General features: G+C 41.2%; 2 pseudogenes; one reads left to right on the top strand and one right to left on the bottom strand.

The window, feature by feature from the left end:
• Window positions 1-2380: 2380 nt before the first annotated feature.
• LOC111152780 lies at window positions 2381-2892 on the bottom strand (annotated as a pseudogene).
• Window positions 2893-17214: 14322 nt separating this feature from the next.
• Window positions 17215-18306, top strand: LOC111152773 (annotated as a pseudogene).

Below are 18306 nucleotides of genomic sequence, written 5' to 3'. Positions count from 1 at the left end.
TCCTCCAAAGAAGATATACAGGTAACCCATGAAAATTACATCATGAAAAGATGCTCAACAGCATTAGTCATTAGGAAAATTCAAATCAGGGCACCTGGGTGGCACAGTCCGTTAAGCATCTGACTCTTGGTTTCAGCTCAGGTCGTGATTTCAGTGTTGTGAGATTGAGTCACGTATTGGGCTCAGCACCCAGTATGGAGTCTGTTAAGACTCTCTCTCCCTCTCTCTCTACCCCTCCCCAACCCCCCTTCTCTCTCAAATAAATAAATAAATCTTTAAAAGGGGAGGAGTTCAAATCAAAACCACCAGAAGATACCACTTCACACCTACTAGGATGGCTGTAATAAACAAAATGGACAATAACAAGTGAGACAAGGTTGTGGAGAAATTGGAACCTTAGTACATTGCTGGAGAGAATGTAAAATTGTACAGTCACCATGGAAAACAGTTTGGCAGTCACTCAAATTATTAAACGTGGAGTTACCCTTCTTAGCAGTTCTTAGGTATATACCCAAGAGAAATTAAAACATACCCATACAAAAGCATGTACATGAATGTACATAGTAACATTCTTTATAACATCAAAAGGTGAAAACAACCCCAAATCCATCAACTGATGAATGGATACAGAAAATGTGGTACGTCCATACAATGGAGTATTATTCAGCAATAGAAAGGAATGAAGTACACATATGTGCTCCTACATGGATGAACCTTGAAAACATAAGGCTACGTGAAAGAAGCCAGTCTCAAAAGACCGCGTATTGTGTGGTTCCATTTATAGGAATATCCAGAAAAGGCAAATCTACAGAGATTTGTAGATTCGTGGCTGTGGTGTATGGGAGTTTGGGGGATGATGGAGAATAAATGCTAATGAGCATAGGGTTTCTTTCTGAGGTGATAGAAATATTCTAAAACAGTGGACACCTGAGTGGCTCAGTCAGTTATGTGTCCAACTTTTGATTTCGGCTCAGGTCATGATTTCAGGGTCACAAGCTCAAGCCCTGCCTCAGGCTCCATGCTCAGCAGGAAATCTGCTTAAGATTCTCTCTCTCTCTCCTTCTGCCCCTCTTCCCATGTCTCTCTCTTTCACTCTCTCTCCCTAAAAAAAAAAAAAAAAGAGTTACAGGTAACTGCTGATACATTTCTTTTTTTTCCTAAAGTTTTTTTTTTGTTTGTTTAAGATTTTATTCATTTATTTGACAGAGAGAGAACACAAGTAGGCAGAGAGGCAGGCAGAGAGAGGGGGGAAGCAGGCTCCCTGCTGAGCAGAGAGCCCGATGTGGGACTCGATCCCACAACCCTGGGATCATGACCTGAGCCGAAGACAGATGCTTAACAACTGAGCTACCCAGGAGCCCCTGATACATTTCTTAATAAACATTTGCTGTACATATTTTTACTTTATTTTTTATTTTTATGGTTTATTATTATTTTTTAACAAAGAAGTTGAATGTTTTGTTATTAAACTATCTTCATGCAAGGCTGTTGCTTGTTGTGTGAAAAAAGCACCAGCAAGTACAGTATATTGAAAAATTAAGGTAGGGGCGCCTGGGTGGCTCAGCGGGTTAAAGCCTCTGCCTTCGGCTCAGGTCATGATCCCCAGGGTCCTGGGATCGAGCCCTACATCGGGCTCTCTGCTCAGCAGGGAGCCTGCTTCCCTTCCTCTCTCTGCCTGCCTCTCTGCCTACCTGTGATCTCTGTCTGTCAAATAAATAAATAAAATCTTTAAAAAAAAATTAAGGTAGTATTGTTCTATATCTGATGCTATACAGCTAACAAACCTTTCTCAACTGCCAGTTGTTTCCAGTGGAAAGATTAATATTTCAAGCCCTATCCAGGGATTGATGTAAGCAAGTTACAATACTCCCTAAGGCTTAGGGTAACAATGTTATCCTTGAATTACACAATTTTTATGGCTAGTTTTTTTTTTTAAGATTTTATTTATTTGACAGAGAGAGACACAGAGAGAGAGGGAACACAAGCAGGGGGAGGGGCAGAAGGAGAAGCAAGCTTCCTGCCCAGCAGGGAGCCCGATGTGGACCTTGATACCAGGACCCTGAGATCAGGATCTGAGCCAAAGGCAGACGCTTAACAACTGAGCCACCCGGGCACCCTTATGGGTAGTTTTTAACAGCAGATCATTTCAGGATTCTGAACATCAGAACTGGAACATAGCAATCAGAGGGCATTGCAAAACAGATGCATATTGTGTTATTCTGCAATCATTATAAAGTTAAGGGGTATTTTCTTCCATTAACATTGTTGCAAGTAGTTTTTTCCCACTGATATTGCTAATAGTTGCTATTTTAAATCCTCTGTGTACCACTAATTTAAGACCACTGCGCTAGACTAAGTTGTTTATTTAGGGGTTCCGTTTTCACGCCTCAGTAGATTTCATGTATTTTTCATATGCTTCTTCACTCATTAATTCATCCAATTCTGATGGATTACGGAGAGCTATCTTGATCAGCCAACCATCTTCATAACAAGATTGCTGGCAAGTCCTGGCTTTTCTGCAAGAGCGTCATTAATTTTGGTGACTTCTCCTGGTAGAAGACAATAGGGTTCGTGAGCACTTCCACACTTTCCAAAGCACCAGCCTCATCTCTTTGTTCAGTTTTGTCCCAATTTCAGGCACACTACAGTAAACAACATCTCCCAAAAGTTCTTGTGCAAAATTGCCGATTCCCACCGTTCCAATACCATTTTCGGTTGTTAGCCATTCATGTTTGTCTGTGAATTTATGCTGAGAGAGCAGCGCAGAGCTGGTGTGCGGGGGGCCAATGGGCGCCCACCCTTAACCCCCAAGGCCAAGGCTGGTGGTGGTCGTGGGGTGACGTGCAGGCTGCATGCCCTAGCCAAAACGCTCCACACTGCTTGCATCGCCATATTCACAGAGATGCCTGTTTATTTTATTTTTTTATTTAATTTTTTCAGAGGAGGCAAGGGGCAGAGGGAGAGGAAGAGAGAGAATCCCAAGTAGGCTCCACACCCAATGCAGAGCCCAGCTCAGGGCTCAATCTCACAACCCCGAGATCATAACCTGAGCTGAAATCAAGAGTCCAAAGCTTAACTGACAGAGCAACCCAGGCACCCTAGTATACACATTTTTTTTTTTGATGTTCTAAAATTGATTTTGGTAATGGTTGCACGACTCTATGAATATGCTAAAAATCATTGACCTGTGCACTTTCCATGGATGAGTTATATCTCAATAAAGCTGTTTAAAAAATGATATTGGCCGGAGTGCCTGGGTGGCTCAGTGGATTAAGCCGCTGCCTTCAGCTCAGGTCATGATCTCAGTGTCCTGGGATCGAGCCCCGCATCAGGCTCTTTGCTCAGCGGGGAGCCTGCTTCTCTCTCTCTCCCTCTGCCTGACTCTCTGCCTACTTGTGATCTCTCTCTCTGTCAAATAAATAAATAAAATCTTAAAAAAAAAAAATGATATTGGCCTAACCCAGGGAATGGAATAAGGTATGCAAGAGAAACCTGAAACAGCAGGATCAATCTTACCCTTCTCAGCATATCAGCTTTACTGTGGGCTAGTCGGTTATATAAACACGAGTGGATAGTACTCAGAGAGATGCAAACAAAAACATTCCCAAGGATATCACTTTATAACTTTCAGGCTAACAAAAAATGAGAAATTTGGATCTTGCCAAGGGTTGGAAGCGATGGGGGAAAAAAGGAACATACTATTCTCCCCTGCTGATGGGCATCTACCTGACGCAGCCATTCTGGGGACCAATCTGGCATGATTTGTCTAATGAAGCATACATATATCTGTGACCCAGAAATTCTGCTTCTAGGAAACTTTCCGAAGAAATTTTGACACGGGTTATACGGGAACAGGGGCAAAGTTGTTTCCTGTGTCGTAGCCAATGGTGGACAGGAGTTGAGTTTACACCAGGTTCTCATCCCTGTGAGAGGACACAGGTAAGATGTGAGGCACACGCCGGAGTCTGCAGCCTCTGTGAGTAGTATCAGGTTAGATGGAGGCAAAGCTGCATGGGTAACTCTTAAGTACATAGAGCTGAGTGGGAAAATATAAACACCTGAAGGAGATACGTGATACAATTCTGTTCCCATAAATAAAAACTTGCACACATAAAATATTTTGCAGGAATACATTCAAATAAAAAGATAGCCCCCTCCGATAAAAGCAGCAGTTAGTTCTATGCCTTATAAAAGGTCAGAATTTATTGAGCTAGAAAGGATGAAAAAAATACCCATTAGTATGATTGTAGGGGAAATTCTTGCCTTGCGTAGAAGATCGTTTATCAGATGACCTAAAGCTACATAAGCCAAGAGAACTCTCTCCGTGAGGTAACAGAGGTTGCAACATTAAGAACACAACCTAAGAGGAGTTAGTTTCTTTACTATTTTAAGGCTCAGTAGCTGGGGATGATTTCTCTGAGAAGGGATTTGAACCTCGGTTCTCTGGAATTCAAGATGGTTGGTTTTGCTCTAAACTAAGGTTGAACCACTGGTTCCCCAGTGGTTCTTGTGTGCTCCCCCGCCCCCCCCCCCCCCCCCCCCCCCCCCCCCCCCCCCCCCCCGCCCACTCTCCCACCAAGGCAGCAATGAAACATAGCCTGGTTTCTGTAAAACAAATGTACCCCATTCACTCCACCACCCCAGTTTTTGCATCATTGTGCCAATGGCTTCCCGCATTCCCTCACAGACCTTTCTACCTAATGTTAAAGAGGTTCCATGCCAGACAAACTTGGTTTCACTCTAGGCTTCACCGTTTGTAGCTGATTGTTCTTGGTTATTTACCTTGTCAGTTTCTGTTTTTCCACATAATCAGGGATAATAATAAAACGTGTTGTAGTGTTTTCCTTGCACCTATCAAACATTCATATTACAGTTCAAATTATGTCCTATTTATTATGTATGTTCTTCTGCTGATTTTCTTTTTACCCAGTATCTATTATGGATAGCTTTCCATGTCAGTATATATAGATAATAGCTGTCATGCATACACGGGGGCAGAGGGTACACAGGAAATCTCTCCTTTTACTCAATTTTGTGGTACACAGAAATCTGCTCTAAAAATAATCTATCTTTGGGGCACCTGGGTGGTTCAGTTGGTTGAGTATCCGACTTTTGGTTTTGGCTTGGTCATGATCTCATGGGTCGTGGGATCGAGCCCCTCATTGGGCTCTACACTCAGTGGGAGTCTGCTTAGATATTCTCTCCCTCTGCCCCTTCCCCTGCTCTCTCCCTTGCGTTCTCTCCTGCTCTCTCTATCTCTCAAATAAATAAATGAATCTTTGAAAGAAGTAAAATTAAAATAAAAAATAATTTATCTTTTTAAAAATATTAAAGTTGATTCAGCAATATACTTGAATTATTTAAAATACATGTTAAGGGGCACCTGGGTGGCTCAGTGGGTTAAATAAGGCCTCTGCCTTCGGCTCAGGTCATGATTCCAGGGTTGTGGGATTGAGCCCCGCATCAGGCTCTCTGCTCAGCAGGGAGCCTGCTTCCTCCTCTCTTTCTGCCTGCCTCTCTGCCTACTTGTGATCTCTCTCTGTCAAATAAATAAATAAAATCTTAAAAAAATAATAATAAAATAAAATACATGTTAAAGAATTTCACAGTATGATCATTATGAAATCTAGGATTGTACAATTAGATTATATTAGCAGTATGTTATTTTTGTATTTAAATAGTGTACTCAGTGAGAGAAATTATCATTTTTTAAAAGATTTATTTATTTATTTTAGAGAGAGAGAAAAAGCAAGGGGCAGGGAGAGAGAGAGAGAGTCTAAAGCAGACTCCATGCTAAGCATGGAGCCCAGCACAAGACTCGGTCTCATGACTCTGAGATCATGACCTGAACCAAATCAAGAGTTTGTTGCTTAACCAACTGAGCCACCTAGGCCCCCTGATAGAAATTATCTTAATATGAACATTTAATAAATAATTTTAGATAATACCTGTCCATGTCAATATGTACTTTAAAAAGTAGACATTGCTTTTTAGAGTAGTTTTAGGTTCACAGCAAAATTGAGCGAAAAGTACAAGGAGTTCTCATATATACCATGGCCCCCTCATACATGCACAATCTCCCCCACTACCACCATCTCTCACTGAAGTAGCACATTTGTTATAGTCAGTAACCTGTATTGACACATGATTGTAATTCAAAGTCCATGGTTTTACATTAGGGTTGACTCTTCATGTTGTACACTCTACATTTTGACAAATATATACTTTTATTTTAGTATAGTTGACACACAATGTTACATTCATTTCAGATGTACAACATAGTGATTTGTCAAGTTTAAACATTATGTTATGCTCACAACACTATTAAAGTATCATTGACTATATTCCTTATGCTGTGCCTTTTATTCCCATGACTTACCCATTTCATAACTGGAAGCCTGTATCTCCCCTCCCTTACACCCATTTTGCCCATCTCCCCCACCCCCTTCTCCTCTGGCAACTATCAGCTTGATGTCTGCATTTATAGGTCTGATTCTACATTCTGTTTTCATTTATTCATTTTTTTAAAAAAATTCCACACATGAATGAAATCATATGGTATTTTTCTTTTTCCGTGTGACATATTTGTTAGCATAATACCTTCTAGGTCCATCCATGTTGTCCCAAATGACACAATCTCATTCTTTTTTATAGCTGTGTAATATTCCATTGTATACATATATACGGCATCATCCTTATCCATTTGTCTATCAGTGGATACTTAGGTTGTTTCCATATCTTGGATATTATAAATAATGCTACAATAAACATAGGGGTGCATATATCTTTTTGAGTTGTTTTTATTTTTTTTATTTTGGTAATATCCAGTAGTAGAATTACTAGAATATATGGTATTTCTGTTTTTAATTTTTTGAGGAACCTCCATATTCTTTTTCATAGTGGCTGTACCAATATACATTCTCACCAACAGTGTATGAGGGTTCCTTTTTCTCTACACCATTGCGAACACTTGTTATTTCTTATCTTTCTGATTCTACCTGTTTTGATTCTGCCTATTCGTAAGGTGATAATCATCTCATTATGGTTTTGATTTGCACTTCCCTAATGATGGGTGATGTTGAGCATCCTTTCAAGTGTCTGTTGGCGATCTGTATGTCTTCTTTGGAAAAGAAGGTCCTCTGCTCGTTTTTTTTGTTTTTGTTTTTTTTTTTTAACTTTCTTCTGTTTGAATTCTCTGGGTTCATTCTGACAGTTACACCAAAGCACCCTTTTTTTTTTTTTTAAAGATTTTATTTATTTTTTTGACAGAGAGAAATCACAAGTAGGCAGAGAGGCAGGCAGAGAGAGAGAGGAGGAAGCAGGCTCCCTGCAGAGCAGAGAGCCCGATGCGGGGCTCCATCCCAGGACCCTGAGATCATGACCTGAGCTGAAGGCAGAGGCTTAACCCACTGAGCCACCCAGGCGCCCCCCTCTGCTCGTTTTTAATTGGATTGTTTTTCGTTGTTGAGTTGTAGAAGTTCTTTATATATTTTGGGTATGAACACCTTATCAGATATACCATTTGCAAGTATCTTCTCCATTCAATAGGGTTTTGGGGGGGAGTTTGTTTGTTTGTTTGATGGTTTCCTTTGTGGTGCAAAAGGTTTTTATTTTGATGTAGTCCTGATAGCTTATTTTTGCTTTTGTTTCCCTTGCCTTGCTTAGGAAACTTGTCTAGGAAAATGTTATAGCCGATGTTGAAGACATTACTGCCTGTGTTTTCTCCTAGGATTTTTATGGTTTCAGGTCTCACATTTAGGTCTTTAATCCACTTTGAGTTTATTTTTACTTATGGTGTTAAAAAATGATCCAAGTTTTATTCTTTTACATGTAGCTATCCACTTTTCCCAGCACCATTTATTGAAAAGATTATCTTTTCCCCCATTGTATGTTCTTGTCTCCTTTATCATAGGTTAATTGACCATATAAACATGGGTTTATTTCGGGACTCTCTATTCTGTTCCATTGATCTATGTGTCTAATTTTGGGCCAGAACCATAGTGCTTTGATTACCACAGTTTTGGAGTATATCTTGAAATCTCAAATCATGATACCTGAAGCATTTTTTTTTTCTTTTTCAAGATTGCATTGTCTGTTCTGGGTCTTTTGTAGTCCCATACATATTTTAGTATTATTTGTTCTAGTTCTATGAAAAATGGTGTTGGTATTTTGATAGGGTTTGTACTGAATCTGTAGATTGCTTTGGTCAGTGATAAATATAAATATAATGACTGCATGGAGTACTATGTTATGGATTTGTCATGCATACTTTAATTGTTTGAAAATAAAGTTCATTTTGATTTTTCCCATTATATTTAATACAGATGATGCAATGTTTATTAAAGCCCTTGTTACTTTAACTTATCAATCAATATGAAAATAAGACTGATGCATAGAAAAATCAGCAGACAAATGAATAAGCAATTTATAGAAGACATATAAATGACCAATATAAAATAAGAGGTTGCTCAGTTTCAATGATCAAAGAAACAGGGATTGGAACAAGACATGGTTTTCAAGGGACATAGATTGGTGAAGATGAAAAAGATTGGTAACATTAGGGCTATAAACTGGGGGTAGGAGAGTAAATTATTACACCCTTATAGGAGGGCAATATAGTGACATGTTATAACAATCAAAATGTACAGGTCTTTCGGATTATCTTTAACTTTTTAAAATCTGTGGTGATAATATTATTCTTATATTAGATAGTCCTTATCTTTTAGAGATAAAATATTGAAATATCATGAATGAAATTTTATAACTTGAATTTCTTCAAAATAGTCTGGTGAGGGGGTGGAGGGAAAGTGGGAAAGGGCATAGATGAAACAAGACTGGCCACAAGTTCTCATTTGCTGAAGCTAAATGTGACAAATGATCTTTGCCCTTGGTTCCTAAAACACAGCTCCTAAATCCCTTGGAATGTCCTGGGAACATTTTTTGTTCTGAAGAGGCTACTTTTGGTGGGCCTCTAGTTAGATTCAGGATAAGGACTAGTCACCAGAAAGACCAAGGCATGATTAGAGGATTGGAAGTTTTACCCCCACTCCTTGACCTCCAAGGAAGGGAGAGGAGCTAGAGAGGGGCTAGGGATTCATCTGCTGATTAATCAGCATTGACCAGTGATTTGCTCACTCTTGCCTAGTAAAGGAACCTCTGAGTCAGTAAGCATATTGAGGTGCTCACAGGTGCTCTGGAGAAGACATGGAAACTCTGTGCCCTTCCCTCCATAACTTGCCCTATGCATCTTTTTTTTTTTTTTTTTTTTTTTTTTTTTTTGGTTGTTCTAGACTTGTATCCAGCAGTGGACTGAATGTTTGTATACTCTTCCCTACTGCTGCCAAATTCTGAAGTAAAAATTCTAATTCTTAATGTGACAGTATTAGGAGAGGGGTCTTTTGGGAGGTAATTAGGTCATGAAGATGAAGCCCTCATGATGAGACTTGTGCCCTTATAAAAAGGGATCACAGAGAGCCCTCTCCCTCCTTTCTCCACGATGTGAAGATACAACAAGAAGTTAATAGTCTATAATCCAGGAGCACCTGGGTGTCTCAGTGGGTTAAAGTCTCTGCCTTCGGCTCAGGTCATGATCCCAGGGTCCTGGGATGGAGCCCTGCATTGGGGGGGGGGGGTGGGGTCTCTGCTCAGCAGGGAGCCTGCTTCCTCCTCTCTCTCTCTTCCTGCCTCTCTGCCTACTTGTGATCTCTGTCTGTCAAATATATAAATAAAAATCTTTAAAAAAAAAATAGTCTGTAATCCAGAAGAGGGCTTTCACTAGAACCTGACCATGCTGACACCCTGATCTCAGACATCCAGCCTCCAGAACTGTGGGAAATAAACTTCTGTTGCTTATAAACCACCCAGTCTATGGTACTTTTTACAGCCCAAACAGACAAAGACATACTTGATAATAAACTGAAGATTAAGTAGAGCATTTCCTTAAGTTGGTGAGTTTTCTAGCAAGTTACTGAGCCTGAGGAGGAGGTCATGAGAACCCCTGATTTATGGCTGGTTGGTCAGAAGTTCAGGTGGCTACCTGGGACTTGTAACTGCCATCTGAAGTAGGTGCAGCCTTGTGAGACTGAGCTCTTAACCTGTGAGGTCTGTGCTAGCTCCAGGTGGCTACTGTCAAAATTGAGTTAAACTGTAGGACACCCATTTGATGTCAGAAGTGTCTGAGGGGTACCTAAAGCCTGACTGGCTCAATCGGTTAAGCATCTGCCTTCAGCTCAGGTCATGATCCAAGTGCTGGGATCGAGCCCCACATCAAGCTCCCCACTCAGCAGGGAGTCTGCTTCTTCCTTCCCCTCTGCTCCCCACCCCAGTGGTCTCACTCTCATGCTCATAAATAAATAAATAAATAAATAAATAAATAAAGTCTCTAAAAAAAAAGAAGAAGTGTTGTCTGAGGGGTTCCTGGCTGGCTCAGTTGGTGCAGCATACAATCAAATCGACACCTAAATTAATAATCATAATTAGTTCTCTTTTGCTGCACCACGAATTACTCCAAAACTCTGTTGCCTGAAGGACAACAAACATTTATTAGTTCACATAATTCTGAGAGTCAGGAATTTGGGAGCTTCTTAGGGTCTCTTCTTAGGTCTCTCATGAGGTTTCAGTGAAGGTAGCAGTCAGAGTTGCTGTCATACGATGGTTTGGCTGGGGCTGGAGGTCCTCTTCTAAGGTGGTTCTCTCTCATGGCTGGGAAGTGGTTGCTATGGGAGGTTTCAGCTCCATACCACAAACACCCACGTGAGTATCCTTGTGACCTGACAGCTAGTATCATCCAGAAGAAGTGATCCAATAAGGCAGAAGCCTCAATGGGACCTAGCCTCAGAAGCCACCCTCTAGCACTTCTCCAACACTTCTTGCCTCTAGATGCAAGAACCACTGCATTGGGAGGCTGGCTACCACAGTCAGTGATGGAACGAGCATTAAAGGAATGCAGATGAAAGTGATTTTATTCTACTATTTATTTGCAGTTTAATATCAGTGCTCTTGCTTTATATCTTCTTTTGTCCCTCCAAATCTACTCTACCCTTTCCTGTCCCAAGAAGCTCACCTGTATGGACTATACCAAAGGGTTCCCTTGCCCTCTGGTTTCAGTTAAGTTCATCCAATGGGGAACCCTAGAGGGTTTAGGAAGAAGGGAATAGGAGCATTAACTCTCTTTGTTCCCTTCCTCAGTCTATTTCTCTCGCCCAAATGTCACAGTTCTTTTCAGGGAAGTCCTTGCATTCCTTTCAATAACCACTCCCTCCCCTCATCCCCTCAGACCATGGGGTGCTAACCACTCTGCTGCTGCTGACCCCAGGTTAAGGCATTCTCTTGTGGTGATGCTACACAATTTGTACACAAAATTGTGCACAAAGATCACTTGCTCAAATGATCTAACTTGAGTGAAACCGAGTTTTCTGTTGAGATTCTGACTGATAACAGTGTTAAACAGGCAAATGGCAAATTTATGTACAGCTCTTTAGTATAAGCCCAAATTTATGTACAGGGATTTGGTATAAACCCAAATAGCCTCCAAAACAATGTCTCTGATGTTTGGGGTTATTTCTGCTGCTTCATAGAATTTTGTTTTCTTTCTTCCTCCTTCCTTCTTCAGCTCACATCTGACATTCACTTGACCTCTTAGCTTGCCTGGTGGCTCAGATTGGTCTTTAATGGCTAGTCTTGGAGAGTTTAAAGAAAAAGGAAGGTGAGATTTCTAGATACAGGAGGATGCCCTAGTCCTAAAGCTTTTTACTTACTATCTTCTGCCCTTTAGGTGGACCCTGGAAAATCTGTGAATGGGTGTTCCCTACCACTTGGATGCCCACGTGATTTTGAGGTTGATATTCATGTGCTGGGATAATGGGGCAGAAAAGACAAAAGGATCTGACTCTCTGATGACCGTGGAGACTCCACACAGGCACTGCCTACCTCCAGACTTCTTTGAACACAAGAGAAATGAACTCTCTTGGTTAAATCACTATCATTTCAGTGATATCATATCATCACATGCAGGTGAGCTTAATGCAAATCAATATAATGTACTTCGAAGAGAACATCTTGGTGTCAAGAAAATATCTAGCTATTCCAGTCACTGCAACAAATCCACAGAATGGTTACACCCAATCTGCACCTGCACCTCATTAAAAATCTCCACAGGGCACCTGGGTAGCTCAGTCGGTTAAGCATTGGCTCAGGTCATGATCCAGGGTCCTGGGATCAAGCCTCACATTGGGCTCCCTGCTCAGTGGGGAGACTGTGTCTATCTCTGTCTCTCAAATAAATAAATAAATAAATAAATAAATAAATAAATAAAATCTTTTTAAAAAAATAAAATAATAAAATAAAAGTCCTCCACAGACTGCATGTATCAGGGACAGACCAAGCTGTGAGACTTCACTCTGTCCTTCAGTGGCTTATAGAGGAGAGATACTCTTGTCCACACAAGATGGTGATATTAAAAGGGAAACAGGCAAGTCCATGTTAGAATTTATAGAAGAAAAAAAATGTGGTAAAGCCTCAGACTGACAGCAATGCTGAGGATTATAGCTTCAGAGTTGCAGACCTCAGAGTACCTCATCTCCAACCAGAGATCATCAGCTTTCTGCTTCTTCTTTTCCTCTAACTATATCTTGCTCCAGGCTGTACTCAAAGCAGCCTAAACAGCCAGCACTTCTGTGGGGAATTCCTGACACCACTGCCCAGCAATAGAGACCTTGAGAGATAACAAGTCCCAAGTCACATTCTCTTCTGACTGAGCTAGCCAGCATCCCCGCCCTTTGCTTTCTTTTTCCATTTTGGGGTTCAAACTGGTGGACTACCATGACGTAATATTTCCTATTCAATTTTCTCTTTCCTTAAAGAAAACCAGAGCTGGGGGCATCATAATCCTGGACTTCAAGCTCTATTACAAAGCTATAATCATCAAGACATTATGGTACTGGCACAAAAACAGACACATAGATCAATGGAACTGAATAGAGAACCCAGAAATGGAACCCTCAATTCTATGGTCAACTAATCTTTGGCAAAGCAGTAAAGAATAACCAATGGAAAAAAGACAGTCTCTTCCACAAATGGTGCTGGGAAAATTGGACAGCCACATGCTGAAGAATGAAACTGGACCATTTCCTTACACTGTACACAAAGTTAGATTCAAAATGGATGAAAGACCTCAATGTGAGAGAGGAATCCATCAAAATCCTAGAGGAGACTACAGGCAGCAACCTCTCGGACTTTAGCTGCAGCAACTTCTTGCTAGACACATCTCCAAAGGCAAGGCAAACAAAGGCAAAAGTGAGCTATTGGGACTTCATCAAGATAAAAACTTTTGCACAGCAAAGGAAACAGCTGACAAAACCAAAAGGCAATCAACAGAATGTGAGAAGATATTTGCAAATGACATATCAGATAAAGAGCTAGTATCCAAAATCTATAAAGAACTTATCAAACTCAACACCCAAAGAACAAATAATCCAATCAAGAAATGGGCAGAAGATATGAACAGACATTTCTGCAAAGAAGACATCTGAATGGCCAACAGTCACATGAAGTCAACATCACTTGCCATCAGGGAAATACAAATCACAACCTCAAGGAGATACCACCTCACACCAGTCAGATGGCCAAAATTAACAAGTCAGGACATGACAGATATTGGAGAGGATGCAGAGAAAGGGAAACCCTCTAAGACTGTCGGTGGGTATGAAAGCTGGTTTAGCCACTCTCAAAAACAGTATGGAGGTTCCTCAAAAGGTTGAAAACAGAGCTACCCTGCAACCCAGCAATTGCACTACTGGGTGTGTATCCCAAAGATACAAATGTAGTGATCTGAAGGGACATGTGAGCCCCAGTGTTTATAGCAACAGTGTCCACAATAGCCAAGCTATGGAAAGAGCCCAGATGTCCATCGACAGATGAATAAAGAAAATATGGTATATATATACAATGGAATACTACTCAGCCATCAAAAAATGAAATCTTGCCACTTGCAATGACATGGATGGAACTAGAGGGTGTTATGCTAAGCAAAATATGTTGATCAGAGAATGACAATTATCATATGATCTCACTGATATGTGGAATTTAAGAAACAAAACAGAGGATCATAGGGGAAGAGAGGAAAAAAATAAAACAAGACAAAACCAGAGAGGGAAACAAACTGTAAGAGACTCTTAAGCATAGGAAACAAATTGAAGGTTGCTGGAGGGGAAGGTGTGGGTGATGGGGTAACTGAGTGATGGACATTAAGGAGGGTATGTGATGTAATGAGCACTGGGTATTATCTAAGACTGATGTATCACTGACCTCTACTTCTGAAACCAATAATACATTATATGTTAACTGAATTTAAATAAAAATAAATAAATTTAAAACCTTTTTCTCTTTCCTTAGGCTTTTTTGGATAGTAAATAGGGGAGACCAGAATATGTCACCCCCAAATATTCCTCTTTTACATAAAAATTATTTCAAATTTACGGCAATTAAGAAGGAGCAAACTCTTCTCTCTGATTGCCCTCTTTCTGCTTGCAAGCAGGATATAAATTCTGCTTTTTCTGGAGGCAGACTTCAGCTCAAGGACAATAAAAAAGGAATTTACAAACAAACTTTACTCCATTAGCTTCCTCCCATCTATTTACCTTCTCTCAGTTTGCCACCCTTGGAAGCCTAAAACTACTTTCCTTTGTCCTGTTATTTCTCTATAAATGTATTGTTTTTGATGAAGATGCTACATAAGCCAGAGTTCTAAGCCACTACTTTGAATTACTCTTCAAGTTTCTCCCATTTGATGAACTGCACTGTACACATTAGATTGTTTTTCTCTCATTAATCTGTCTCTTTGTTAAAGAGCCCAGCTGAAAACCTAAGATGAGTAAAGTTTTGCCTCCTCTATGTAAAGAAGTAGATCACTTGATGAATGTTTTTTTCTTCACTCTGGCAATGCATATGCTGCAACTAATCACAATGTGATGGTATCTGGAATTGGGGTCTTTGGGAGGTAATTAAGTCATGAGGGTGGAACCTTCGGCCAGAGAGCTGGCTCTCATCCTCTGCCATGTAAGGATACAAAAAGTCAGCAATCTAGCTTAGATGACCCTTGCCAGAACCCAACTCTGCCAGCCTCCAGAAATGTGAGAAATAAATTTCTTTTTTTTTTTAAGACTTTATTTATTTATTTGACAGAGAAAGAGACAGCAAGAGAGGGGACACAAGCAGGGGGAGTGGGAGAGAGAGAAGCAGGCTCCCCACCAAGCAGGAAGCCTGATGTGGGGCTTGACCCCAGGACCCTGGGATCATGACCTGAGCCGAAGGCAGACACATAACGACTGAGCCACCCAGGCACCCCAACAAATAAATTTCTATTATTGACACATCACCCAGTCTATGGTAATTTGTTATAGCAGCCTGAACTAAGACATACCCTTTACAAATCTCATTTTGACTCTATTTCTATAATGCAGTAACAGTTACTAAAGCCAGCATTATCTAGTCTGGTTGCAAATAGGTTTGCAAATTTTTATTTATTTATTTATTTATTTATTTATTTATTTGACAGAGATCACAAGTAGGCAGAGAGGCAGGCAGAGAGAGAGGAAGGGAAGCAGGCCCCCTGCTGAGCAGAGAGCCTGATGTGGGGCTTGATCCCAGGACCCTGGGATCATGACCTGAGCTGAAGGCAGAGGCTTTAACCCACTGAGCCACCCAGGTGCCCCAAGTTTGCAAATATTTAAGGTTTGATTTTTATAGATCAAACCAAGGACCAGAAAATGTGGCTTCAGGGGTACCTGGGTGGCTCAGTTGGTTAAGCATCTGACTCTTGATTTCAGCTCAGGTCATGCTCTCAAGATCATGAGATCAAACTCCATGTCAGGGTCTGCACTCAGCATGGAGTCTGCTTGAGATTCTCTTGCTCCCTCTCCCTCTGCTCCTCCCCCAACTTGCACTCACTCTATCTAAATAAATAAAATCTTTTTTTTTTTTTAAGTCGTTTCAGCAGGTCATGGGTCCATGGGCTACCGAAGAAAAAACAGGCTTCCCTGGCTCTTAATGTCACTCCTTGTATATATAGCATTCCTTTCCCTTTCAGTGTCTTGAGAGAGAGCACTGTGAATGAGGTGGGCAAAGTTCCTATGAGGGTAAATGAAAGATTCAGAAACTCCAGGGCCACCTTGTCATCTAGGCCAGTGGTGAGGACCTGAGGTGATTTGGCAATATCTTTGTTCTTGGCACAAAGAACACCTATTTGTTCTAAATGCACCCCTATTTACCCTGTGTGGGGTTTTGTTTTGTTTCTCTCTTTCTCTTTTGTTTTCTTTTTTTATTACTTTGATATTTATTCAAAAAATCGTTATTGAGTGCCTATTGTATATGAAGCACCGTGGCTGTCAGGAATTAAATGGTAAAAGTCAGAACATAGCCCCTACTTCTCATGGAGTTCTCAGTGATTCTCCATGATCAATAACAACAATAATCATTAATACATATAGAATCATTACTATGTGCCAGATCTTGCAGTCAGCACTGTACATTTGTTATTTAATTCAAACAACTAGAAATGTATTATTGTCACCATTTTATAGATGAGGAAACCAAGGCACAAAAAGTCAGAAATTTGCCCAGTCACATGGCCACAGTGGTGGAGCCTGTATCCTACTTGTCACCACTTTACTGTCTTTATTGTTCTACCCAAGGAGATGTCACCTGAGGTGTTTTACTAATCCATTGATTTATTCACTCATCCACTCACCACTCTATTATTAAACATTTTTGATGTGCCTGGGATATGGCTGTGGTTTTGGACAAACAAAGAATTAAGAACAGTCCCTCTCATTGAGTAGATCACAGTTTACTGAGAATGATCCATAAACACGTAATTCCAGCACAACCTGTTAGGTACAAAAGCAGGGCTACATACCAAGTGAAATGGAAACAAAGAAGTGGAAGTGACTCACTTTTGCATGTGATTGCTGAGAAAGACTTCACAGAAGGGAAAATCTTTTAACAGTAGTCTTGAAGGCTTAATAGCAACTCATTAGTTAAAAGAAAGGAGAGAACATAAGGAGAGGCCCAGAGTCATGCCCGTGCCAGGTGTGTGGGCGATGATGATATAGGTGGGTGGTGGGAAGTGGCAGGACTTAAGGATCAGATGTTGAGTTGGGGCTCCATCACTCATGCTATAGCCACCACCCAGCTGACACCACTGCCGCTGAGCCAGGGATGGCTGTGCCTCCCTTAAATGCTCATCCTGGCAAATCTGCCAGGGATGTCTTCCCCAAGAGCTATGGATATGGCTTCATAAAATGTGATTTGGAAACAAAATCCTAGGGGTATCAGCTCAGGTCATGATCTCAGGATTCTGGGATGGAGCCTGGCATCAGGCTCCTTGCTCACAGGGAGTCTGCTTCTCCCTCTCCCTCTGACCCTCACCATCTGTTCATGCTCTCTCTCTCTCTCTCTCTCTTTCTCTAATAAAATCTTAAAAGAAGAAAGGAGGGAAGGAAAGAAGGAAGGAAGGAAGGGGTAGGAAAGAAGGGAGGAAGGAAGGAAGACAAAATCTGAGAATAAACTGGAATGTACAAACTTAAGTTCATCCAACACTGAAACCAACCACCAAAGTGAGGGTTAGCCTGGAAACCAAGTAGATGCACCAAACATGGTCTGATGTGTACGGAGAAATGAAACACTGCGAACATACGAGGTATGGAAATCTTTGTGGAAGATCAGCTTGCATGTGGACTGAAGCTGACCTTTGATTCATCCTCTTATGGGGGACAGGGGCAGGGTGCCAGGGAGAGAGTGGCAGTGAAGGGGTGGGATGATAAAATCAGGACAGGGCATAAGCAAGAGTGCATCAACCTGGATGTGGATTTCTACATGGCTGGGCCTTCAGTCTGGGGTGTTCAGGTGCCGGGTCAAGAAGACTGGCTGGCTGGCTAGCTCCCAGATGAATCCTGAGACCACAAAGTCTGGGGGGTACCAAGAGCAACTTTGCGGTTGGCTGCAAGACTAATGAATTGCAGCTTCACACTAACGTAAATGACAGGATAGAGTGTAGTGGCTCCATTTATCAGAAGGTGAACAAGAAGTTGGAGACCAATGTCATTCTGGTCTAGACAGCAACTAACACTTGCTGGACCTGATGTCCTGTTTCCCGACTGATGTGAACAACTCCATTCTGATGGGTTTAGGATACATTCAGATCCTAAAGCCAGGGGTGTCAGACTGACACTGTGAGCTCTGCTGGATGGCAAGAATGTCAACACTGGTGGCCACAAGCTTGGTCTAGGCCTGGAATGCAAGCATAATTGA

The sequence above is a fragment of the Enhydra lutris genome, unplaced genomic scaffold (assembly GCF_002288905.1).
Source record: "Enhydra lutris kenyoni isolate GAN:26980312 unplaced genomic scaffold, ASM228890v2 scaffoldscaffold3, whole genome shotgun sequence".
NCBI lineage: Eukaryota > Metazoa > Chordata > Mammalia > Carnivora > Mustelidae > Enhydra > Enhydra lutris.
Note: the sequence above shows the minus strand (reverse complement) of the source record. Positions and strands in the feature narration are given on the sequence as shown.